Here is a 27,158-nt window from a genome sequence, read left to right as displayed (position 1 = left end):
AGTCCTCTGTGAGGGAAGGTGACTGCTAGCTCTATCTAGATATTTTGTTCCTAGGACCAGAGAATGGCATCTAAAGTAATATATATACTAGGAAGCAAAGAACTTTAATCTCTTTGAGTTTTATGACTCCTATTTGCTATTTATATTTTCAGTGTAGCCTTTTTATAAAGAGATAAGAATATTTCTGGACGTTCTTAATTAATCCAGAGAGTGTTTAAGAAAAGGAAAACTTGAATAACTGCTATCTTGGTCTGCAAAATGCTACCTCAGTTAATTAGGCCCTTTCCAGGCCAGGCCTAATCTGCATGGCTGACAAAAGCGTGAACTCAGTCCTCTTGTTACGGCAGAGAGAGTGTTTAGGTTGCCTTCTGCTGGAGTGTTCCTGGTTTTGACAGTGCAGTAAGCAAGAGGTTGTACTGATGATAGGGAAATGTGATTTGGTAAGAGGGCTCTGATCTGCACTTATATGATGGCAGATACTAGCAAAATAACTGTGCTTTCTTACAGTAGTTACTGGGTTGCTGAGTCCTATCTCTAATCTACCGTTTTGTGAAGTAGTCTCTATTCAGCTATTTCTCCGGAGGAAGACACACAGAGTTTTCACTCGTTTCTGGAGTATGGATTGGTAGACTGTCTTCATCTCAGACCTTACAGTTCTGCTTTCTCTGAGAACTATGATTGTACAGTTTCTTTAAAGCATAGTGTTTGCTTAGATGAAAGTATCTTTACAGCAAGTGATGACATATGTAGCTTCCTTTAGGCTTTTCCTTTTGCCATACTGTTCCCTGAACCTGAGGAAGGTGGTGCTTCTATGGAAACTCTTCTAGAATCTTTCCTCTGTCAAAAAGGTGACTCCCCCTCTTCTCCTATGAGACATCCCTCTTAATTTGCTGGTCTTTGACTTCATACTCCTACCTTTGGCAAATCGAGTTGTGGAAGTGGAAATGAGATCCTAGATTGTGACTCATTTGCCTGTCATCTTCCAGGTATGCCCTGGACACCTGCTCTGTTGCATTCTTCGTTCTACTACTACAGCACAGTTGCTCTGAGAACCATAATAATCTCGTATAGTTGTCAGTTTACCACTTAATAGTAATCTCATGAACTAATTGTCCAAGTTGTTCTTGATGTGCCACAGAGTGTTCTGAGCCAACTTTATGGCCAAATTTAATGTAAGTGTTTAGTGACAGTTGATCAGCTCAGGTTGTTTGCTAATGTGTGTAAATAGCATTTCATTTGGTAAAAGTATTTTAAACATTGTTTACTGCTGCAAACAAGCAGCTCAATTTATTGACAGCAGGGAGGCATATACTAAGATGATGGAATTTTCTAACTTTTTATACAGTATTCTTGGGAAAAGGAGAAAACTCACCCTGAAGTGGAGATAAGAAAATTCATTGTCTGAATTGATACCATCTGAAGTCTAAGGATGGTAACTGCATAGGCAGAAATCTCTGGATTCATTTCTTGTAGATTCAGTAGAGTTAATCTAAGAATAGCATTCTTTTGCATCAGTGCAGTGCTGATGTTAGAAAAATCACTGGGAAAGAAAAAGAATTATTTTCACTAGTAGCAGGACTGAGCAGAGAAGTACCTGAGCAGAAGAGATAGAAATATCTGTTTGCACTTGATAAGCAGTAAATCACTTTATTTGAAACATTTTCCATGCAATAAGTCACTATTGTTTTTCTAAGGTACTTCTTGTATGTGTGGGCTCCAGTCCTACTGTGCTATACACTGTCCAAACATAAAAAAGAGTGAAAGCCATCCTCAAATAGTTGAGAGTGTAAGTGAAAGACAAACATAAAGAAAATGGATAAAGGAAAAAGCGAAGATGTAGGGAGTACAAGTGGTGTGAGTGAATGAATCTCAGCCTTGCAACTAGTACCTTCAAGAAATAGAGATCATGCTGGTATGGAGTTTTATGGGGCATTTCAAACAAACTACTATCAAGGAATGAATCAAAATAGTTCCTGTTAAGGAAAACATTATATTTGCAGCCTATCAGAATTTGTTTTTTTATGACATGGAGAGGAAATCTTGTAGCCATGGCACTACTACATGCAGTTCATGTGGAAAGAGGCACTCTTAAAACCATCTCAATGTAAGAAGAAAGTTCTTACTTAACATTTAGAGACATGATTTAGTGTTGAACTGGATGATTTTGGAGGTGTCTTCCAACCAAATACATTCTGTGGTTCTGTAATTCTCTTGCAGATTACAGAGCTCTAAGAAGGTAAGAACTAAAGACTTAAGAAAAAGATTATTAGTTGAGTAATGTAAGGATCCATTTGGAACTAGGGGAAATTACCTGGGAAGGGAATAAGTAGTGCTTTATTTTCTTTTGGCAAGGTGAAGTTACGTGGGGCTTGTTAGCTGTGAGGAGATATGAAGAATACAGAAGGGTCAAATGATGACTGAGCATTCAGTAATAAATGACAGGTGAGCTTCAGGGTAGACGGCTGATGGTAACTGATTCTGAAGGGACAATTGGAACTAATCATACTACCTGATAGATTCTAAATTAGCTGTAACAATTCCAAGAAAAATACTTGGTCGTTGCAGGGAACAGCATAGAGGAGGCTGCAGCTTGGTGCAGTCTAGAAAGAAATTGAAGTGTTGGATTGTAGTAAGACAAAACAAGTGTCATTATGGGAGTTTATAGTACACCTTTGCCCATATTAAAATGTTCAATCTCAGTTGTTCCATTTCAAAAGGCATATGAAATGATAAAAAAATCCTAAGGAGAGCAACTAAACTGATGAAGAAATACAAAAGCAGTTCACAGAGAAGTAAACAGGAGAATTATTTAAGATAGTGCTAAGGGAAATTAATATGGAACAGCAAAGTAGCTGAATGATAGTGAGGTGAGTCTTTCCATTTTGTCTGCCATAAAATGAAGTGAAAGAGATGCTTCAGTTAACTTTACTTAAGAGCAGTTAAAAGGCAGCAGACTCAAAATAATGACTAGAGCAAACTGAACACTCTGCTGAACTAACTGAGTGTTTTCATGCTTAACGCTTTGCTGAGAGAAAGATTTTCAGGTAAGATTTTTCATAGCTGGCTGCTGCCATTACTGGTGTGTGGCCACTCAGTTTTTCAGGACTTTTAGCAGCCAGCCACCAAAGAACCACTGCTGGTTACTTCAGGATCAGTTTCTGGTTGTGTTTTTCAGGACCAGACTTAAAACTGAGCCCTGGGTATTTTTCTGAGTGCAGTGCCCTTTGCACAGGTGACCAAACAGCCTGTGATGCTGTCCAGCTTTCTGACATCCTACATCCAGAGAATATTCAAACTACTGCTGATTTCTGCCTTTCTAGCTTCAGGTCATTATAGGTTGTATCATAGATCCTGCGATGAACACTTTAGCAGGTTAATTACCTTTCATTGTGCAAAGCACTCTCATTATCTACCTTCATTATCGGTGCCATCTGTTTAGTTAATACTTTATCTGGACAAGCTCTGGTGTAAGTTCCCTCTATAATGTACCTTTGATATTTTGTGTAGACTTTTAAAATGGGCAGGTAGATGACAGTAAAATGATAGGAATATCTAGAATCTGTCATTTACTCCCTCAAACATGTCATTGACCTTTTTAGGTCTGCATACCCTTGTTTAGCTTTAAAAAAATGACAACTGATTTTGGGTAACTTAAGGGTAACTTGGTATTTTCTGAAGTTCACATAAAATAACTCTGGATTTTTTACTCTTTAAATACATTTTAAAATAAAGAACCCTGGAGATAATCTTTGTTATTTTTCTAAGATTTCTGTGCTTTTAATGGAGGTTTAAAAAAATGACATTGAGACACCAGGGATCTGAGAGATCCCACAACCCATGTAAGATGGGTTTAATTATGTCAAGTCATTCCTGACTAATGTTTGTCTAATTTGTCATTAAATTCTCCTGTCTGCAATTTAAGCATATTAGCAGGGTGGATAGTAACTTCTTGCAAAACTTCTTTCTTACTTGAAGACTATTGTTATGTCTCTTTGAGTCTGAGTTAAACAAACCCAATTCTCTCAACCTTTCCTCACAGAAACTTTGATCATTCTTGCTGCTTTCAGCTGTCCAGCTGACTTACATCTTTCTTGATGTTTGATGTATTAAACTCCATACAGTGCTCCAGCCTCGGGCTCTAGCCTGCTGAGGACTGCTTCATATGTCCTATGTGTGACATCTTCATCACACACCCTAGTTAGAGGGCAATTTTATCAGAAAAAATACTGACTCCTGTTCCGTTTGTAACCCTTTAGCCTCCACATTTTTTTTTCTAATTATTTGTTATGTAATTAGGTGTTCTCCTTCTTGTATTTGTGCAACTGGTGATTTGTACATAAATACAGTCTATTGCAGTTGTCTTCACTGAATTGTATCTTATTTGTATCTTCAATTTGTTTAGATAAGTTTTGAATTTTAATGCTGCCCTCCACAGTCCTCTTGCATCCTTCCAGCCCGATATTATCAGCAAATTTAATTACTGTGTGCTTTATTCCATCATTGAAGTCATTCATAAAAATGCTGAATAGCACTGAGCTCAGCTTAAGCTCCTTGCAGGAGCTTTATGCATCGTTTCCTCTTGGCAGGAAGCCAACAGTGTTGCAGAATTTCTTTTCAGTAGTTGTACAATAACTTTCATCGAGAAACCACCTTAGCTCATTTTTGACAATACCAGAAGAGAGACTGTGTAAAAAGCTTTTCTGAGGTTAATCTAAAAGTAGTCCTGAACTTGGAAGCCTATTAACCTGTTCTAGAAAGAAATTGGGCTGGTTTTAAGAGGTCTGTCGTTTTGTAGGTGTTTATTTTTCTGATTGTTTTATGGAGGAACTGGCCTGTCCTGGGTTAACACAGCCTACTCTAACAAAACCCCCTCCCCACATACAGGAGGGAAAGTAACAGAAAAATACTCCTTTGGGTTGAGATGCTGGAAATGATACAATACACAATTACTTTAGCCTATTTGCAGCACAATGCAGCAGCTGAAGCCAGCAATTTCCCCCCCACCCCCACCCCGAGCCTAGCACGCAGAAGCCAGAACAGTGGCAAAGACCAACACTCCAAAACCCAGAAACCAGAAGCAGCAACTGGAACAGGAAGCCTCTCCTGTTACAATCTAAACTTCAATCCCCATGATACTTTACTCCAGCCAGCACCTTCATTTTGAAGCTGACGTGATGGCAGCATGATACTGAATATCAGCAGTAGACTCAGCTTAACCCATGACACAGCCCAACTTCAAATAGCTTGGGCTTGCCTTGTCTGCACTTTAGAGACGGGAGCTATGTTCGTCTTTTTCAGTCACTAAACACTTGCTGCCTCTGATTTCAAAGCTAAAACCCTAATGCATCTGGGTTTGAACCACAAGAGCACAAAGCATTTCTATTATTTGATTTAGTTTATATTTTAATGCTAACTCTTTGAACTTATTAGCAATGTACTTAGCAAGTTATTTTCTTGCTGTTTCCCTGTGCATCTAGAGTTGTGCTTTGGCTTTTGTATTTTGCTTCTGTGTTCCTGCAACTGCATCAGGGTATTAAATGGGATGCAACTGGCTTTTATTTTGAAGCCAAGCCATTTTTCATCTTTAACAGCATGACCTAATGGTCACTGCCAGCCAGTGACTTCTAAGCAGGCTGTTCACAGTCTTCTGCATTGTATATCTCTGCATATTTTCCAGTCTATATGCACTGGATACAGACTTCATTAAAAAAAACCCACAACCCTGCGTGAGCTTTTCTCCTACACCTTCCTTCCATTTCATGCTCAAAGAAATAAACTCAGGTCTAAGAGAGCTGATTTCTGTTGACTATATTTTTGTTTCAGATTGCCTATTTGTTCTCTTTCTGATCTGGCAAATGATTGGTAATAGCTAGGAAAAGCTGATGTGTATACTCATTGTAAAATAAAGCATATTTTGTTGCAACAGAGGTGATAAGGTATGAGCTGTCAGAATATTCCAGTGTTCTGCAGTTAACTATGCATTTAAAAATATTAATAGGAATAATAGCTTCAATTATACAGAACAGAGCTGCTTTACAGTCCTTGCCTATTGTACTGTGGAAATGTAGCCTCCACCTTGGGAAGGTAACAGCCAAATAGCATAGAGTGTTCTAGCTGAGCCTAGGGAAATCTCTGCAAAAACACACAAGAGAATTCAGAAGAAATGTGGAATTTTCTTACAGCCAAAGGCAGGACAAATATTGCTGTTTATATAGGCTAGCCAGGGATGTGAGGGGCCTTCTTTCTTGTCTGTGGGCTACATGGCAAAGGTTCAGTGGCTTCATTCTGGCCTGTGAAAGTAATTTCACATATGGCAGTCAACAGCAGCCAAAGAAGATATCTACTCTTTGTACCACAAATCTAAATTTCTTTTCCTATTCCTCTATATTGTCATTTAATTGGCCCATCTGCAGAACAGAAATGGTGTGACTAAAAAATCAACTTTTAATGAAGTTCCTTCAGTAATGCAGAGCCCTTCAAAAGGCCTGATTAAGCCAAATTGTGACTGTTTCAGATGAGTCCATTTATTTGTTTGTGTTCACTTTCTGTTGTGCTTTGGTGACAGTGATTCTCATAAAGCAATAACAGCTGATTTTTCTCTCTGATCATTTGCATAAGAAGTTAGATGAGAAAAATAATATTGCCCAGTGATCTGTGCATCATCATCTGTGCATCTAATCAGCATTAACCATGGAGCTTACATCATGAGTTGTAATACCAAGAAAAGGCAAAAGAAGATAGAGCTGAGCTGCCATTAGTGAATCTTAGAGATGGGGTCTGATTGGGAAATCCCTTCCCACAAGAATGATTGAACTCAACCTCCTACAGAGTAGAAGGTGTTCATAGTAGTGTATGTATATGCTATAACTTGGACCCAAGCCATCCTTTCTCTTCTGAAAGGTCACCAAAGAGCCATTAACTAGCAGCAACTTTCAGCTTTGTGTCAGAAGTAGTTTTCCAGCCACAAGGCAGCACTTCACAAAGTTTTAAATGCATCCTTTTACATCAAGAGCAATGTAATAAGCTCTGGTAATCACACAGGACATGAACTACCCTCTTGGATAACACTTAATGTATGCTTTGTCATCCCTGAAACTCCGCAGTCTGGTATAGTGCTATTACACTTAAGGAAGAATATGTACTTGCTGAATTACTTCTACTAAATCTGGTTTACTTGTAGCAAAGCCTGAAACAAACAGCCCAACACATTCACAGTGCTAAGATATACAGCTTCCTTTACTGTTCTGCACACAGGATAATGACAATGGAAGAAACAGCAAAGGGTAGCCAAACACCTTGAGGAGAATGACTTGTTGTTATAGTGCCTGACCTTTCTCTGTTGCCCGTTCTTTATATATAGTCTAAACAATAGTGGAGCCAATGCTCCAAACAAACCCAATTCTGTGGCTACTGAATGATAGACAGGTATATGCTCTTCAGATCTAGTCTCTTGCCTCTTTTACTACCAAAAAAATGGCAAAAGGAAATATTTATTTATTTGAAAATGTGTACCTTGCTTTTCTTTTCTGATAACATTAAAAAAGTGTGCCTATACTATTATTTATTACTGTGCATTGTCTGCTAAGGCTGTGTTTTCTATCATGGGATTCAAATTGCTTCTCGTGCCATCAGCGTTTTCCTTTTTCACATTTCTTTCAAGGCAAAATAGAAAATGTATTTCTCTGCAGTAGCAACAGTGATCTGGGAAAACTTTATTTAGGGTGAAAGGGAAAATAATGGAGTTGGAACAAGTCTCTCCACTAAAAATCTATTTAGAACATCGAAAGCCAATGTATTCACAAGGCAGCATTGTATCTGTTTTAAATTAAGCTCAGGGAGATACAGGAACGTAGCATGTAATGACCACTAACCTGCCTACTTACATTGTAGATTAAAAAGGTCTGAAGTTGCAGTAATGAGGAGTTGAAATGGAAGTGTATTTATGGAGGACAGTATATTCATTTTGCAGGAAAGCAGTGCGAAGGCAGCACCACTGTGGAGTGCATTTAAAAATAAACAAACGCATTTCCAGTCAGGGTTATTGCACAGGAGGCTACATAAATAAAAGTACAAATACTTCTTTCTTAATTCACACATGCAGTTGCCTTTAATGGCAAGAAGGGCTTCCAACATGAGTAAAACCAGCAGGGTCTGGCCTATAAAAATTATTCTTGTTTGCAGTCTGCCTGTTTTCTAAAGGTTAGCACTAAGATTTCATTTGCTGTCTTCTGTAGCTCTTCTCTTCATTTCTGATTTAAGGAGATGCTGGCTTTTACCCTCCAGCTTCTCATTCCCCTTTCATAGTATTTCCTCAGCTGTGCCAACACAAGTGTTAGCAGGGCTGTTTGGCTAACTGAACGTGGGACAAAAAAATACAGCTGCTGCTCTGCACTTATTCCACAATGGCAATACAGAAGAAGAGAATTGAGGATCTGGGGAGTTTAACAAGTGTGCCTCATCCAAAAATGAACAAAACCAGTACTAGATAATGACAGATGTAGAAGCAGGATCTGGTTTTGAGTGTCAGACTTCTTCACTAGCATGGAAAAAAGAAAAGACTATTAAAGCTTATTACCTAGTTTAAAAAGCAATAGTAAAATGTACATATTTCAGCATCTTCTGAATGTTAGAGTGAGTCTGTTTGCATAACTGTAGCATTTACAAAATTTAGCTGTGACAGGAACTGCCAGGTACAGACACCTTAAAGTTTCAAATCTTCCCATTTTCCCAGGTAATTAGAGGCAATAAGGAATTATGTCAACAATGCAATAGGAAAGAAGTAACATAAATTGCAGTGCAATTAGCTTCTTTTTCCTTTTTTCTCTGAATACACCTGCTAATGGGTACCATTCAAACTGCTTGAGTCACAGAGGGTGCCACAAGGCTCTGTTGTGAAATCATTTAACTATGTGCTTAGCTTTAAAGATGTGAATGCTGTAAAAGCTGCAAATGCCGAGACCACTTACATTTAATCTTTAGGATGTGCTTAGTATTTTGCTGGATCAGAGCTAGAGTATTGAGCCTTGACAGGAATGAATGCAAGCTGATCTCCTGCTTATGGGCAGGTTTAATGGAAATTTCATTTTTCCTTTCATTTAAAATTCTTTTAACAGTATATCCTTCCTGGCCCCAGGAGGAGGAACTGTATCTAGATAATGTTTCATTGTTACTGCAGCAAATGGGCTGTAAAGTAAATGTTCTAATTAGTCTTTGAATCATTAGGTTGGGTGTAGCTAGTCAGATGGAATTGTAAGCTGGAGTGTAGAGATCCTTTTACTCAATTGGGCACCATGCTGGTAAGAAAACAGAGCTCTTCTGCACATTTTCATAGTTTCTTTCTGCTTGTAAGTCTGTTGTGACTCAATAATCTCTCTTTTGCTGCCTGATAGCAAAGGGAGAATTAATATTTTCTATTTCCACACTTGCCATTTTTGACCTCCAGAAGACTGGAGAAAAAGGCTGATATTCCAGAAGGCACATTTAGCTTTAATCTTTGCCTTGGAGATTTCAGGTGCATTGTATACATTCTGCTTCAGGTGACTGTTTGTGCAGATTAAAAATACTATTTTTGCCCTCTAGTGCAGTCCTTACATGGAATTCATTTCATAGGCATGTCTTGGTGTCTGATGACATTTCTCTGTGTGCCTTGAATAGTGCAGGTACTGACAACAATGCAGACTATGTGTTGCCTCTAGAATCTCTACGAGACACACCACACACCACTGCTCCAGTGAAACACTGTCTTCATTTGAGTACTAGTCCAGACATCTCTGAGGTGGCATTACAGTGAATGGGGTTAAGGTGGCTTTCTCCTCCACTCTGGTGAGACCCCACCTGGAGTACTGTATCCAGTTCTGGAGCCCCTATTACAAGAGGGATGTGCACATGCTGGAGCATGTCCAGAGAAGGGCCACAAGGATGCTCAGGGGGCTGGAGCACCTCTCCTATGAGGACAGACTGAAAGAGTAGGGGCTGTTCAGTCTGGAGAAGAGGAGGCTCCAAGGTGACCTTCTTATGGCCTTCCAGTATCCGAAGGGGAGAGACTTTTTAGGCTCTCAGGGAGTGACAGGACTAGGGGGAATGGAGCAAAGCTGGAGCTGGGAAGATTCAGCCTGGACGTGAGGAGGAAGTTGTTCAACATGAGAGTGGTGAGAGGCTGGAATGGGTTGCCCAGGGAGATGGTTGAGGCCCCATGGCTGAAGGTGTTTAAGGCCAGGCTGGATGAGGCTGTGGGCAGCCTGGTCTAGGGTAGGGTGTCCCTGGCCATGGCATGGGAGTTGGAACTGGCTGATCCTTGTGTTCCCTTCCAACCCTGACTGATTCTATGATTCTATAATGAAAGGGCTAATGAGAATCTGCTGAAGGGTCTTGCACTTGGGAAAACATAATCCAGGAGTGAAGCACAGACTGGGATCTATTGAACTGGAGAACAGATCTGTGGAAAGAGACTGGAGGTCCTGGTAGACAGCAAGCTCAATATGAGTGAACAGTGAGCTGCAGCAAGAAGGGAAGCAAACTGGATGCTGGGTTGCATCAACAAGGGCATCACCAGCAGGGATGAAGTAATTGCCTCGCTCTGCTCAGCACTGGTCAGGCCACAGCTGGAATACTGTGTTCAGTTTTGATGTCACTGTGCAAAAAATATGTGGACAGTCTAGATTGGGTCCAGAGGATCCTCAGAGATGATCAAGGAACTCAAAGTCTGCCATATGAGGAAAGGCTGAGACAACTGGGTATATTCAGCCGTTAGAAGAGAAGACTTAGAGGAGACCTTATCACCATGTTCCAGTATTTAAAGAGTGGCTACAAAGAAGAGGAAGACTCCCTTTTTATAAGGAGTTACATGGAAAAGAAGAGAGGTGATGGATACAGCTTACTCCTGGGGAGATTCTGGTATTTTAGCAGCTCTTGCAAATAAAGAGCTTGTTGAAACCAAAGTGAAAACATACTCTTATCTATTGTATCAGCTCTAGGCTGGGTTAATTCTCCCCATCAGACTTCTACAGACATCAGAAACTTCTTAGGAAGCAGCCTGGGAAAGCATCTAACCCTTGCTGGCAGCTCTAAGTATGCTGTGTAGTTGAGTAACTCAGACTCACATCTCACAGAGCTACTGCAGAGAGATTAAATAAACAGTCAAGCAAAGCATAACTCCTTTGCAGGAGAACTGCCTTCTGGTACAGTAACACTGCAGGAATTCCCGGGCTGCTGTTTCACCTTATCTTATCTATTAACATGTTTGCCTGGGTTTTATCTATGCCTTGACAGTTCTCCAGCAAAGCTGTGGGCAACTAGTGGTAGTGTAGAGTGACATTAAAGGTGATTTGATCTGATCTAATCTGCCTGGGAAACTGAGTTGGATCAGATGCTGTGCTGGTGTAGAACAACATTAAGAGAGATCTGATTTATTGTCTCAGACCTAGCATCAAGGTTGGAATAATGGCAAAAATGGCCCATTTGCAACCAGTACTGCTGAAGACAGAGGAGTTGTACTAAGCCCTAGGAATGGCTGATGTGCTGTTGCTTTCTCTGTGCACATGATAGGGGTGTGATGAGTCTATGACCATTTATCATATAAATACACATTTAGAGACCTTATAAAGCAACCTGAATTGTTCCATCTCTAGACTAACTGCTCCTTGATAGTGTTGGTGGCTTAGTTAAAAGGACTGTAAAATGCATGTCATTAACTTGATGGACTACAGTGGCTCCAAAGGTTTATCATAGCAGTGCAGGTGTTGAACTTGAGTGTGGAAATAATTCTAATGGCTAGAGCAGAATAGGAGGTGGGAAATGTCATGAAGTCTTTCACTGGTGTATTTTGATTCTCTCTCTTCTCACCCTTCTTACAGAAGTATTTGAAGAGAAGAATAAATGTCAGCATAGGCTTTTAGAGTCTTGGATTTTAGGTGCAAAAGCAGAGTATTTCATGCTCATTCAAAATCAAATGTCTCCATTCAGGAAATAACAGTTATTAAGTCTTTCAACCAAACTACTCAAAGTGTTTAGTTCTTGTGTAAACTGGTAGTCTACAGCCTAGGTAAGCAGGGAAAAAAAAAGGTAAAACCCAAACCAAAAAACCAACGAGCCAAGAGATTAAATCTTTAGTAGCAGTTTACTACAGGTGTACCAGAAGTCTTGCCACTGAAATTGCACTTTTGCTGAAGGAGAGTGGCAGTTGTGCCGGGGGAAGTATAGGCTGGATGTTAGGAGGAAGTTCTTCCCAGAGAGGGTGATTTGGCATAGGAATGGGCTGCCCAGGGAGGTGGTGGAGTCACCGTCCCTGGAGGTGTTCAAGCAAAGCCTGAATGAGGCACTTAGTCCCGTGGTCTGGTTGACTGGACAGGGCTGGGTGCTTGGTTGGACTGGATGATCTTGGAGGTCTCTTCCAACGTGATTGATTCTATGATTCTATGAAGTTCTCCCAGTAAAGAGATACTGCCTGGATTAACTGGAAAAAAACCAACAACCTTAATTTGGAATCAAAGGTTCAGCCCTTTCCAAATACTACTCCTTTCCATGGAATTTGTGATCTTAAAGCCTTGGAAAGCATATTGGAAAACATAGTTTGGAAGGGACTTTTGGAAGTCATCTGAATCAGTCTCTCTTCCCAACCAGCACTAGGATCAGATCAAGTATTGCTCAGCATTTTATCCTGTCAGGTTCTGAAAATTTATAAGGATTCAAGTATCTCTTTTAAAAAAAAACAAACCACCATCCAAACAAACATATATTTTGGTATCCAACTCATGCCTTGTGTGTCATCTGTTTAAAAGCTTAGGCTTCAGAGATCAGTGAGCAGCTGTTGGTTGAAGGAGAGAAGGAAACAAATCCATCCTTTCTCTCCAGGAGGAAGGTGGAAGCTGTCTCTGTAAATATTTCTGACTGTCTTTGAGTACTTCAATAGTAAAAAAAAACAAAAAAGAAGCAACTTTTCTCTCTCTTGTGTTTCATTTCCAAGCTAAGTTTTAAACCATGGTATACTTTTATGAGTGCTATACATAAAATTTCTTGAAGCTAGGGTAAAGAATGGAAGCACAGACAGAACTTTTATTATAGTGCTGCTAAAGATGTTGGTGTAGTAAATAAAGTACCTTTAATATTTTAAGAATGGCACCCCTGAAGTATCTTACATGGTATTTCTTCTCAACTGCCTTTCTTTAGCTGGAAAAAGGAAAAGATAGTTCTTAAAAACACATGTGCTGCTACCTTATCAATTATTTGTATAGATATTCTTCAGGATATAATTAAATTTAATTATATTACTTTTCTAAATCTAAAATAAATAATTTTAAGGCTAGAATATAAGTCAAGATTCTCTGAACTAATTTGTGTATTTTAGAAATATTTTATTTCAAGTGGGACCTTTGCTGCCTTAGAATAATGGCTGTAATTATAAAATAATGCTTCCCAAAAGACTCAGATGTTCTTGAAGTTGTTTATTCCACACAGAAAGCTGGTATGTACAAAGCTTGCCTTGCAGACCATGACATTATGTATCAAATTATTTCAAATGATGAGAAAAGTGTAAATTGTTCACAAATAATTTGAACAAAAAGAGATTACATTCATCAAGTAAATAATTCATTGTTTGCCCAGCTCACTTCTAACCAAATTCTTACAGTCAGGGAGATGAAAGAAGAGGATATTTGTAATAAACACAGATTCTCTTCACTTTGCTCCAGCATAGAATCTTAGATTCATAGAGTAGTTTGGGTTGCAAGGGACCTCAAAGACCATCTAGTTCCACCCCTTCTGCTGCCATGGGCAGGGACAGCTTCCACTAGTCCAGGTTGCTCAAGACCCTATCCAGCCTGGCCTTGAACGCCTCCAGGGAGGGGAGATACACAACTTCCCTGGGCAACCTATCCAGAGGCTTACCACCCTAATTGTAAAGAATTTCTTCCTAGTCTAAGTCTTCCATCTTCCATCTTAAATCTTTTCCCTCTCATCCTATCATTGCAGGCTCTTGTAAAAAGTCCTTCTGCAGCTTCCTTGTAGCCTCCCTTCAGGTATTGGAAGGCCACTATAAGGTCTCCTGGAGCCTTCTGTTATGTGAGCTTGAGCACGCTCTCACTGATAGGAGTATTTGCAAGACATTGTCTGCATTTTCCCTGAACTGCTTTGTCTGCATGTTGCCCTAGAAAGACTTCAGTCACTGTCTTCTGAGAGTGGAAACAGGAGGTCACTGAAAAACTCTAAGATAAAAAATGCCTAAAGATGAATTAATATGAGTGCTAAATACTTGTAGTATGTTATTTTACAGGAGTATTGAAGGAGGAAATATTATAATGAACAAGGGGGACAAATAAATGACTTTAAAAGTAGAAAACCAGGACAGAGATGAATGTGGAGAAAACAATGGAACTGAAGAAACAAAATGGATCAGGTTTGAGTAAAATTATTCTCCCACAGTGTGAGAAGGAAGAGAACAAACCTCACGAGTGCCACTTCTTCCAGTGTTTTCAAAAAGGCACTGTTTCTTTGCTGCCAAATGTAGGCTGTTACCAGTAGCTTCAAGTGTAACATGGGCGAAAAAAACAGTAAAAAACCCCAGTCATAAAATAATTCAGACTCTAATTTCTCTCTCTTTTCCACCTGATAACTCTGGGGGGCGGTGTGTGTGTGGAAAAATCAGACTACAGAAAGATCCATTTCTCTATTTACTTTTTTTGCTATGTTAACTATCAAATGTCTTATGTACAATTGTATTTGGTAGTTTATTTCACCATGAAACATGCAGGGGTCTGTTTTCTGACATGTAGTATTTAGTTTTATATGAATCTCAACTCAGCAGAGATTCTAATCAAGAGAAACTAACCAAGAAGAATATTAATTATTTAATGTTGAGCATGATGTGTGTAATTTAGGTAATACAGAAGCCTAGCTGAAATGTTGTGTCTCTTCTTCCATCCACTCTGTCTATTTGTTGGAGATAAAATCATAGAAAGTTTGGGGTGGAAGGGACATCTAGAAGTCATCTAATTCAACTCCACTGCAGTGTGCAGGGACATCCTGCATTCTATCAGGTTGCTCAGAGCCTTGATAAGCCTGGCTTTGAATATTTCCAAGGATGAGGCTTCAACTACCTCCCTAGGCAACCTGTTCCAGTGTTCCACTACCCTCATGGTAAAGAACTTCCTCCTAACATCCAACCTAAATCTACTCCTCTCTAATATAAAACCATTGTCCCTTGTCCTGTCACTACAGGTCTTTGTAAACAGTCCCTCTCCAGCCTTCTTGTAGACCCCCTTCAGGTACTGGAAGGCCCTATTAGGTCAAAAGGACCCCGTTGTCAGCAAGGCATCACCAAGTTTACTCCATGACAAATGATTTTTAACTGCAGTTACCCACAAAATAGCTTTTTCATCCAAGTCCAAAAATTTTCATCTTGTGATGTGAAGTTTCCTGGAATTTGTGCATTAGCTATTCAGTGCTTTGCTTTCTCCATAAACTGTTTGGATGTTCTCCTTTTGTACTGCAGTCACTGGTTTGAGGTAGCATAGGTACATTGATTTCATTTTTTTTTAGCTTCCAGGGAACAGTGACTTTTCCACAGAAAGCACCACTTGTTTGTTAAAAAATAGGCTTGTAATTGTTTATCAAATAAAATTAAAAAAAAGATTAAATGGGGACTTTGTTTTCATCATCCTCTGCAACATGTTGGGGCTGTAGTGCTGCGTTATGGCTGTGGTATTGCAGAGCTGTGGTAATCCATTTCCTTAGTGGCTTTCAGTGCAGTGTCTGTAGGCTTGTACTGGTGTGGAAGAGCAGAACTTGACTCCTACTGTTGTTATATGTGTTGCAGGCTCCAAACACAGCATTTCACAAACCCTATGAGGAGAGGCTGAGGGAGCTGGGGGTGTTTAGCCTGGAGAAGAGGAAGCTCAGGGGTGACGTCATTGCAGTCTACAACTACCTGAAGGGAGATTGTAGCCATGTGGCGGGTGGCCTCTTCTCCCAGGCAACCAGCAACAGAACAAGGGGACACAGTCTCAAGTTTTGCCAGGGTAGGTATAGGCTGGATGTTAGGAGGAAGTTGTTGGCAGAGAGAGTGATTGGCATTGGAATGGGCTGCCCAGGGAGGTGGTGGAGGCACCATTCCTGGAGGTGTTCAGGAAAGGACTGGATGAGGCACTTAGTGCCGTGGTCTAGTTGACTGTCTAGGGCTGGGGGATAGGTTGGACTGGATGATCTTGGAGGTCTCTTCCAACCTAGTTGATTCTATGATTCTATGATTCAGCCACAACAACTTGACAAAATGCAACAACACAGCAGCTGCATGGGTGGATTAGATGTACTTCTATTATTTTGAGGATTTTCTCCCACTTTTACGCTTGATACAGCATTTTGTTCCCAAACAATTGCTGTGTTTAAATTAGAGCTGGGGAAGGGAACTGAAGTTTTCACCCACAGCTCCATAAACATTAATTGTGCTGTGGAAATATAGCTGAGAGCAAGACTTTACTTTCTCTTTTGAGACCCATACAATGTACAGACAAAAAATTATTTCAACAACCAGATAGTTTAGCAAATCCTGCCTAAATTTTTGCTCTGCCTCAATATACACACCAATAAATGCTTTGACTTCTAACACCTTGATTGTTTAGCATGCAGAATTTTAGACATGTCAGCCTTTGTTGTTTGATTTATACCTTTGACCTATCTCTAATTATTTTAACCTTATAATTTGCATAAATCCAATCTCTGCTGTCAGACTTGGAAGACAACAGAAATCCCCTTATGCATTGTGATTCACTAAAGAAATTAGAGGTGTGATACTGGGTGGTCTTTTTTCATTTGACCCTTTACAACTTTTTCTAATTTTGAATTACTCTAGTGAATTTTCTGCTCTTCCAAGTAAAAATTGCAGAGAACAGGTTACTGCTGAGTGCTGCCTTGCATTATGGAAACTTTTTTCCCCTCCTTCTGACAAAGGCGATTGATGACTGCCTGCAACATCTGTTCTGTACCTGAGCTGCCCAGCTCAGTGGGGAGGTTTGGACTGTGGCTCTTAGGAAATTCAGGTCGGAGGCACTGCTTTGCTTCATTATATCAACTATCAATCAAACTGTAAACTTGGATTTGAATCCTGTTTCAAATTCTAGACACTGACTCTTCAGGCCAAAGGGAATTCAGGATTTTTAGATCTGGAGTTTTGGTTCAAGCTCATGGTGATCTGTGAGGGATGCTGCCAGACTGCTGTTGACACTTTGCACTCTATGAATTGGGAGATCTCTCTGAGGGGTTAGTGGTTCTTTCTAGCTTTTCTCAGCTCCCTGGAAAGAGACTCAGCATCTTTCATGTGTAAGTGGTGCAAAGATAGGCAATGTTTTGTGGGAAGTGGCAGTTTTAAACTGCCAGACTTTATTTCTGTGGAAGAAAGAGTCTGTGTTGAGAAGGTACAGTGCATTTCACAGTGGATGAATGGGCACCTCAGCTGAGCAGAATGAAGCTCTAGTGCTGCTTGCAGAGCTGGGAGAAAGGCTACCTTCATACAGATAATGCTGGTGTCAGAGGCACATGCTGTCACGATTGCCAGTAGAGACAGCTGGACCTTACCCCTTGAACATGTGAAATTGTTCTGGAGGAAGAGAAAGTTGTCCACTAGAAATGGTGGCTTTATCAGACACAGTTTCACACATGAAGTGGAAAAGTTTATTTGGCTGGCATTTGCTTGGTTCTTCCCCTCTGTGCCAGGGGGTGGCTTGTACTTCACTTCACAAAAAAGTGGTGACAGTCCTTCATATGCTAAAAGATGGGGAGGTGTTCTGATGTTGCAATAATGAAAGCCATTACTATCTATTAGCTTAGATGGAGTAAAAGGTTAAAACACTTTCTGGTTAAAATTAATTGTCCTGAGAATTCAGTTAGAAGTGTTCTTTGATGTCTGGCATTTACATGGCTGTGATGAAGAATAGGTCACTTGCTATGTGCATAAATTCTCAAAGCTTACAGGAGTAGTAAAGTTCCCTGCTAGTCTATTTCTCCTGCTTAAGCCTGAGCTTCTTACCGACGTGGAAGAAGTCACAGCTCATTGATATGATTGTCTGCAGGTTGACTAATACTAGGCAGGAATTTGAAGCATCTTTGTGTCTTTGATTAGCGATATTCTCACTGTTCTCCTTATCTGGAGCAAGAAGAACTCTCTGCCTTCTTATATTCTGCTCCGGTGGTGTTGCTGGGGAGAAAACTAATTGCAAAGGGTGGAAATGCAATTATTTAATAGTAATGTGATCAATAATGCATTTGCCAATCTGGCCATGGGCTACAGAACTCTGAGGCTTGATTACCTGTTGACATTGACAGCACTGCTCACCAATTAGAGTTCACCTGAACACAAGTACTTTTCTGGGTCAGTGCCAGTGTGCTTATGGCTTTGTACACCTCACACTTAGCACAACTGTTTTAGTCCTTTCCCTCCTTTCTCTACCTTTGTGTCTCTTTTTCAAGGGACAATGTGACATACTGTTGGCAGAGTGTCTGGCACAATTTAGAAGTGACCCAGGACCTGGTAGCATCTTTAAATAGACATACTCCTTTATGGAGAGCAGAAAATGCACTAGGTTAGGATGACCTGTAAAAATAAAAGATTTGTAAATGAGTTTGGTAAAACATGGTTAGGAAATGACTTGCAGTGAAGATTCATAGCCTCCAAGGTAGTAAATGTTACCAGTCTGTAGTTACTGCCTTCATGATTGAGATGCTACATTGCCCAAGTGGCAAGCTTTTCTCTTCACAGCTCCTGACTGCTGTGTAGCACACTTGGTTGGTTTCAGAATAGCCTCAAAGGTGTGAAAAATCTCCAGTGCAAACTTCTACAATCTGTTCACTTTCTCTACAGTTTCTAATGGCTTCAGCATAAGAGTTGCTTATGATCATGATCTTCAACCTCCCCACAATACCAAACTGTGGTTAATAGCATTTTTCTACCTACTTCTGATTATTCAGGAAAACCTGCTCTATGGTTGAGCCTCATATGGAATAAGTTATGTTCATTTAGTTGGAGAAAAGAACCTGAAAGATGTAATAACTTCAATTGTTTTACACTGAAGAATCACTTTATATATCAGATTGGCAGCTATCACATTTGGTATCATTCATGTTCTTTCAGACCCTGTCCAAGATATCATTAGAGTTCATGTCACTATCCTATGAATTGTTCTGTATGTTTCTAAATAATGCTCCTAAAAGCAAACGTGAAGATCTAAAAAATCACATAATCATATGTTCATAGAACTGTTTAAGTTGAAAAAGACCTTTAAGGTCCTCATCTCCAACCATAAATGGCTAGATTAGTCTTTTTTTTTCAGTTTTGAGTGGGAAGGTAGACTTGGTAATAGGGCTCTACATTCTCTTATCAGCTCTAGAAGAGATCTGTGTGAATTCTTAGTGGTTCATTTGCCTGCATGTATTTGTTTGTACATTTTGGCTCAAGTCTCTGGTAGTAGATGTAGTAAAGAGCCCCAGATGAGGAGTGAGTCACTGTGTGTTCTTCAGGTTAGACTGCTTTTCAAAGTTTAGACTAAGTAGAGGAGAGTGAGCAATGCATTAATTTTACCAGTCTCTTTTTGACACACTTCATGTATAAAAATCTCTACAACTCCCACAGTTCAAGTTGATTGTTATAAAATCAAATGCAACTTCATGGCAAAATTTGGTCAAAGGATGTCTTAATAAGTGCATGTAAGTATTCTCTCTGTTTTCTTTACACTTTGGGAAATGATTTCTTTCAGGACTGGCTATTTTACTTCTTAGCCCTCTTGCAGACAATCTGTATTGAAAGTTTGGGCAAAATAACTGTTTTGTAAACCTAGGATATCAACTGATTACTACAGCTACTCTGTGAACAGTGTCAAAATCAGTGTTGGAGTAATTCTTCTGATAGCAATAGGCTTGCAACTGTGTTTAAACTTAGTCTATTATTGCAGAAGAAGCTGTTGATTCCATGTAGGGCAATTAAGTGCTCAGCATTGCTTCTGTCTGGAAAGAGGCTTGCCTTTTGAAAAAGATTGAACCGTGGACGCCAGTTTGCTCTGTACTTGCAGCATTTGCACATCTCTGCTTTTGACCTTTATGTAAATGAATGGTCATTCCACATCACTGAAAACATATGGATAGAGCAATTTAAAATATTGGATACCTCTCAGACCAGCGATGCCAGAACAATGTGCAAGCAACAAAGAGGAAGGTGATTATGCAAATCAAGAGTTACCTTCTTAAATGAGCAAGTCACGGACGTTTTCCTTTCATGACACTTAGGAGAACTGTCAAGCTTCTGTGAACGATTTGGATCTGCCCGTGACATGCTTGTAGCAACAGCTAAATACAAAGCTCCTTTTCACCACCAAATACAACCTGTAATTAACTAATTTTCTTCATTGTCTTCCACTATACAGCAAACCCATCTGGGAGTGAGGATTTTATCAGCTGACCTGGTGATCAGCCTTTGAAGATGTAACTTTGAAATACTTACTGAAGTGCACAGTGTCTGAATAACAACTATAATGCATTGCCCGTGACTCATAACTCAGTTCTCACCACTATCTCCCTTTGGTTAGGGGCTCTGGCTTCATGCATCTAAGGATTTTATTTCTAGTTCCCCTCTTTATAAGTGTAACATAACCATGTACAGTGCTACTTTGATGAGCTGTGGCTTGTAAATTGAATATCTTTGCAACAGTGTTACTTAGCATCTCTGCTTACTCAACAGCTAATGAAAAGAGTTTGTGCCTAAATTCATCCCTAGTGTAATTCCACTGAAGAGAACGGAGCCAGGCATGCATATACAGCTGACGGCTGTTTTCTTCCTCTCCATTATTCAAGTCTGTGAGGCCATTGCAGAAGAGGGAAGTAAAAGAGGCTGAGGAAGATATAAGAATAAATGGACATCTGGTGACTTTGAAACTCCACCTGTGCTATGACAGAGGAGTGCATGTGTGCCAAAAAGAATGCAGTACATCAGGAGGATTCTGGCTTTTATCTGGAGAATCTCTCTTACTCATAAAGACCACGAAGAGCTTTGCACTTGTGGAAGTGTGAATAACACTGTTAAGTCCTTTCAGTCAGAGAGGTGAAAAGGCAGTCATTGGGCTGGGAAGGGGTAATTGACTGATGGCTTCTGTGACCCTGCTACTCAGAGAGAGAAGGACCTTGTCAGTCAGACAAAAAATTACTGCTTAGGAACAAGCACAGAAATGTAGTCATCTAGCTCCAATTATTGGATAGGTCTCTGCATTTTAACCCTTCACACAATGCTTTAAAAATGCAAGTGGAGACTAAGCTGACAGCAGTGTGAAAGCATTTATGCCTTTAGTCAGAAACATCCTAACTGTTAGTGTCCTTCCTTTCAAAGCACAATTAGAGAGCAGCAGGAGGGAAGGGAAGAGAAGGTGGTGAAACCCAAGGGAGCCTCCGGGAGCAGTCCTTCCTGCAGTGCTAACAGTGCTGCACAGAGCCACCTTCACCTACCGGGTGTGATGTGTGTTTGGAGAAGTAGGCTGAAGGTCACTGCTCCAAATTTCGCTTTTACACCGAAATGTAACAGGAATTGCACAAACTTTACAGTGTCTGAGGGCAGATTTTGGCACTCTGGCGTTTGCAGCCCTCCTCATAAGATAAAAGCCTTGCAGTCCAGCAGAGTTTGAGTGACCTTTACATCTCAAGGTTAGACAGATTTTTTTGTCTGAAGTTCTAAGGCATTCCTTAATGCTAATCTTACATATGGAAGTTGAAATTGTTCCTGATATGTAAATGCACCTGCTGCAAATCAAAGTCTGGATTTGACTTCTGGAAGACACCAAGAGAAATCTTTTCTGTTCCTGTTCTGTTGTACAGTAGCTCTGAATACCAATGGTTTGGGGATTTTGCCCAAGGAAGTGCTCAGAAGAACCCATGGAAGTTTGTTATTGTTATCAAATGGACTTAGAGAATAAAAATTGCTATGTTTTCAGAGAAAACTAGTGCATTTTAATTTTGCTCATTGAAAGTTGTTCAAAAGCAGGGGCAACTGACTAGAACTTTCTGGATGACTTTCATCCCTTTCTGATTCAATATTTAAGTATTTGGAAAAGTTGCTTAAACGTAAAGGCACCTCTGGGTTATTTCCCATTTGAAAAAGCCTTTAACTTCTCTAAAGTGCCAGCAAGTAGTCAGAGAACAGCCTTTCCATAAGGACAACCAACCTATGCTGAATGTGATTTATCCGTGGGATGTTCTTTCAATTGTCATTGCAGAGGCAAAAAAGTAGGGAGTCTGGGGAGAGTCTCTTGTGGTGTGAGAAGCATTCCTGGTAAAAGGCTTGTAGTTGGCCAGCTCTGCCTAAAAATGAGCAGTGCTGGCTAGAAAAAAGGCTGACCTGGGCTAAAGTACAGTTGAATCAATTGAGAACAGTTTTTGAATCTGTATTCTTTCTCATTCTTCTTCTTCAACTACTGATGTCTGTCAGTGAGCATAACGGTAGAAACATGCCCATCTCTGCCATGGAGGTGAGCGTTTGCTGTGGCATAGGTAAGTGTACAAAGTTACATAATGCCTTTTTACCTAATTCTAAGGCAGCTTTTTCTGGCTGTTTCCAGAGATCAGACAGAGGCTCTGATCTGTAACTGAGCACATCAAGCATGCTCACTTCTCTTTTGATTGATTTTTTGATATTTACAGATGCTGTGATGCTGCAGATATATGCTATCAACTATACCCCACATTTTGTCTTTCCAAATCTGAATACAAGTGTTGATAATAAAGAAGGCATTAACTTAGATAAAGAGATTTATGAGGAAGTAAAAAAGAACCCCAAAACTGAAGAAAATATTAGGAGATAACAAAATAGTCTTGCATCACTTGTCTAAGTCTCATAATTAGCAGCTCATCATTTTGTGACCTTGTATAGAGTTTGTAGGAGACAGTTCCTGTGGTGCAAATAGGTCAAGACTCAGTCTGGCATCATTGTTATTGATTTTTATAGGCCTGAAATCCCAAGGAGCTGATGTGTATAGAGATAATACCTTGTGCTGTTCAGTGCAGTAAATATGTCATTTTTTTTCCCCCTGAAGTGGAGCTGAATAAAGGGTGTTTATTTTTCCACACTTCTTAAGTGAGGAACACAGTGATGGACTGTAGCTATGAGGTGTACACATCCTGTTGAAACAAATTATGGGGAAGGAGTTTTGTAATTCATTCACTGATGTGAGCTAAGTTCATATAACACTGTCTCAGTGACTGACTGATACTGCTTTTTAGTAGATGTGACATTTAAAAGTTTAATCATGATCCTGCATCGTTCACTGGCTCACTCTAAATTGTAGACTAAGCAATGGGGCATTTGGCATGCTTTCAGGCACAGTGCTATCTGCTGCAAAGTACTCGGTAATATTTTGAAATGCATGCATCAACCTTTTCATCTATTGATCTCAAAATGCTTTACTGAGTTAAGTAAGAATCATCATCCCTCCTATTTAAAAGAGAAAAAAACAAGTAAGTAAAAGAGAGGGAGGAATGAAGAATCTTACCCAAATTGTTTACAGAACTTTCTGGCCACCTCTACATAAGGAGATCAGTGTCTGGCATGCAGAGAGCCTTTCAGGGTCTGAGTTTGGAGGCTCATGTCTGCTTACAGTGAGACTCTGTCCTAGAGTCTGGTATACCCTTAAATTCCTCTCCCTCTGTGGTTTGAATGGGAGAGGAAAAGGCGCAAGAAACCTGTTTTCTGCCCCCTGCCCTGCAGGTGTGAAGTGTGGGGAGCAAAGGGGCATTCGGGCACGAGGGGTGCCCTGTGCAGATGCCTGTGCTGGAATAGGGCTGGGGATTGGCTGTGCTCTTCGCGCCTAGGCAGTGGTAACTCGACTCTTTGTCTAGGAAGAGTATAAATATTGGGGGTTGTGCTAGTTTGAAGCAGGCTAGAATGTTTTGGTGAGAGAAAGTAGATAATTGGCTATGAAAGGAAAACATTGGTTGTGTCTCCTTCCCTCACAGTCTCGCTGAGAGCTACGGGAACAAGAAAGTAAACATTAGATAGCACATTCGCCATTTTGCTCTCACTCTGCTTTTGGCTTCAGACTGAATTACAGCTCCTTAACCTTGCTGCCACTAACCTTGCTTCTTAACCTCTTGGCTGCACCTCTTTTCTTCCTGAGAACTGGGGTGAGGTTGAGAAGGGCAGGGGGAGGTGCAGGGGTGGTTGAGAGCCCCTCCTGGGGACTCAGGTTTCTGGGAGGGGAGTTGTGCTTCTGTATTACTTTTACTTTGTATATTTCTGTATATAACTGCATATACTGTAAATAGCTGCTTGTATATTGTGCTAGCTGTAAATAAATAGCTTCATTTATATTCCCAGAGCCCTTCTGAGTTAGCTGGGGCATTTCTAAAGTGTGTGGGGGTGGGTAACAGCCAAACCATCACAGGGGTACTTCCCACCTTAGGGTTCCTGCCTTAGAGTTCTCCCCTGCTTGGATAGTTCCTGCAGAAGGAGTCCCCTGGCGCTCCGAAGGACAAGCTCCTGAGGGACAGGACTGTCCCTGCTTTGGATGGCTTCCCACCCTAAGCACCCACTTTATGCATCTTGATAGGCCTTAACGAGCCTCCAATCATCTCTCAAAGAGAGTGAGGGACAAGCATCTGGAGCGCCCTTTCTCTCAGCCAGCCTGGCTCACCTGTGTGTAAACTTTTGGCTCAGCCTGATTAATAGTGGAGAATTCTATGTTTAGTAGCTTAGCCTTTTCCAACTCCTGACTTCTAAAATAGTCAAATTTATCTATGGTATCCTTGTAAGATCTTCTCAATCAAACTGAATCTGCTAATTAAAACTACATTCATTTCTGTGTGTAGTTTTGGGGGCAGGTTTGGGGAAAATAAAATAATTCTATTTTGATATATATTCCTGACTTGGCCACATTAATTCCCTGCCTCCACAACAGACTGAAACCATGTTAAAATACCAGTTCTGTCTTGACAGTGCTGTAGGTGGTTGCACAGATGATGACATTATGCCAAATATACCTCTTTCAACCCTTTTTGCAGATTTTTTTGTTTGTTTGGAAGCTTGAATCATGGGGGAATAAAAGGAAGATAAAGTAAATTGTGTGATACTGAATTTGGTTGTATTACAGATACCACACAAAACCACTGAACTGCTGTGGAACAGTTTTAAAATATGGAAATGTCAGTGGTATTATGCACATGGCTTAAGTTGCTCTTCCCAATGAAGAAGTAACATGGAAATGCATTGCGCTAGTTTGAGCCTAGCTGGGATATTTTAGTGAGAGGAATTAGATTACAGGCTGTGAAACAATGGTGATGTCTTCTCTCCATCTTCAATGAGCTGACATAAATTTGAATCCACAGTTTTAACTTTGTTTTTTTTTCCCCTAAAACTCTTAATGCAATGCTGGTTTTGTGGGTAACTGAAAATATACTCATATGCTTTTAGCTTAGATCTACCTGAGACATTTTAGGTACTGTTTTGCATGGGCAAAACCAAGTAGCCTATTTGGATGTTAGGAACAGGTTCTTTACTATGAGGGTGGTGGAACACTGGAACAGGTTGCCCAGGGAGGTGGTTGGGGTCCCATCCATGGAGATATTCAAGGTGAGGTTTGACAGGGCTCTGGGCAACCTGATCTAGTTGAGGATGTCCCTGCTGACTGCAGGGGGGGATTGGATTAGATGACCTTTGGAGATCAATTCCAGCTCAGACCATTCTATGATTCTATGGTTCTGTGATTCTATGATTCTATGAAAGGGATTTTTTCTTTTACTGAATTATTTGGGTGATTCTGAACATTTGTTTGTGTATGATTCAGACTTATTTAATCTTCTTTTGAGAATGAAGCAAAATGAAAAGAAATCATACATAGATAGAAGAAAAATAGGCAAATGCAAATATCTTTTTGGACCCCTACATGGTGCTCCTCTTAGGAGTAAAATATGGCTTGTAAAATGTCCCCTTCAAATGTTGGCACTATTTTGGACAGCTGGGGAGGAAATGTCTTCCTAGCAGTTATAGTCTAATGCTTTAGAAAGTTCCGATGGTGGTGTCTGGAGAAACCTTTGCAGCCATTACCTTGGGCATCTGATGTGGTGGTTAGTGTCACTTTTTTAGTTTTACCAGATTGAAGCAGCTGTGTAGTCTCAGGCCTCCTTTCTTCTCAGTACTGCTGCTTGATGTTCTTAAACCAATTTAATGATCTGATTTGCACTTCTGTTCTCTTAGTACCTGCCCTTGTTTTGGGATTGGATAGACAACATCTGCATGCATGTGTCCACCCTCAGTCTTGAGCACCCTGGTGCTGTGCCAGGAATCCTATAGCTTTGTGAAAAGCACGGGAGAGATCTGCTGATCAGCAAAGTGGTGCATCAATGCTAATGCATCTGATGCAAAGCATCTTTCTCAGTGCAGACTGAGAAAATGAAGGGATGTCAATATTAAGCATTATGTTGTGTTTCCATAGTTTGGTCTTGAACCTAACCTTCCCAAATAGTTATTTACTGGCCTTACATGGTGAGTGTGCTTCCTTTTCTTCAGTTCTGGTGCAAAACTGTGATGTTCACCTAATGGCATTTTCATCATATAGCTTTAGTGGGGGACCAACAGGAAATGGAAGGACAGAAGACAAAAATGTCATGGTGCTAGGAGGTACCAAGTCCGTTTTTAGCACTTGCTCTTTGCAATATGTGCTTGTAGTCATTGCGTGTGATAACGCATCATGGTCACAGTATGTCACACAAGGTAAGGAAGTATTTCCCATTTTGTAACAGATGAGGAACTGAGAGGAAACATAGACATCAAAGACAGCCTACAGTTGAACTGGGAGTTCAACAAGGTTCAGGGAAAAGGAGCCTTCAGTCAGTGCTCTTTAAAAAGTCTATCCTCCCTCCTTTTACTTGTGCTTTTCAGTTCTTTCTAACTGGGTGTTTAACCTGCTTTTCCTTCTCTCTATCATTTGCCCTTGTATTATTTTCCAGTCAATTGGAAGCTTTGCTAGTAATGGTAGCCCTTGAACCCCATCAGAGAGTACCTCCACAGTGTAGGGCTGTTTGTCAAGTGGCTGACTCACTGGAAGAGTGAAAACGACTCACATGAGGTATTAAACCCAGTACAAGAGGAGTGGAAAAAAGCATATTGCCTTTCAGAAGGATTTGTCCACCTGGCTCTTGTAAATGGC

The sequence above is a fragment of the Pogoniulus pusillus genome, chromosome 2, assembly GCF_015220805.1.
Source record: "Pogoniulus pusillus isolate bPogPus1 chromosome 2, bPogPus1.pri, whole genome shotgun sequence".
Lineage (NCBI taxonomy): Eukaryota > Metazoa > Chordata > Aves > Piciformes > Lybiidae > Pogoniulus > Pogoniulus pusillus.
Note: the sequence above shows the minus strand (reverse complement) of the source record.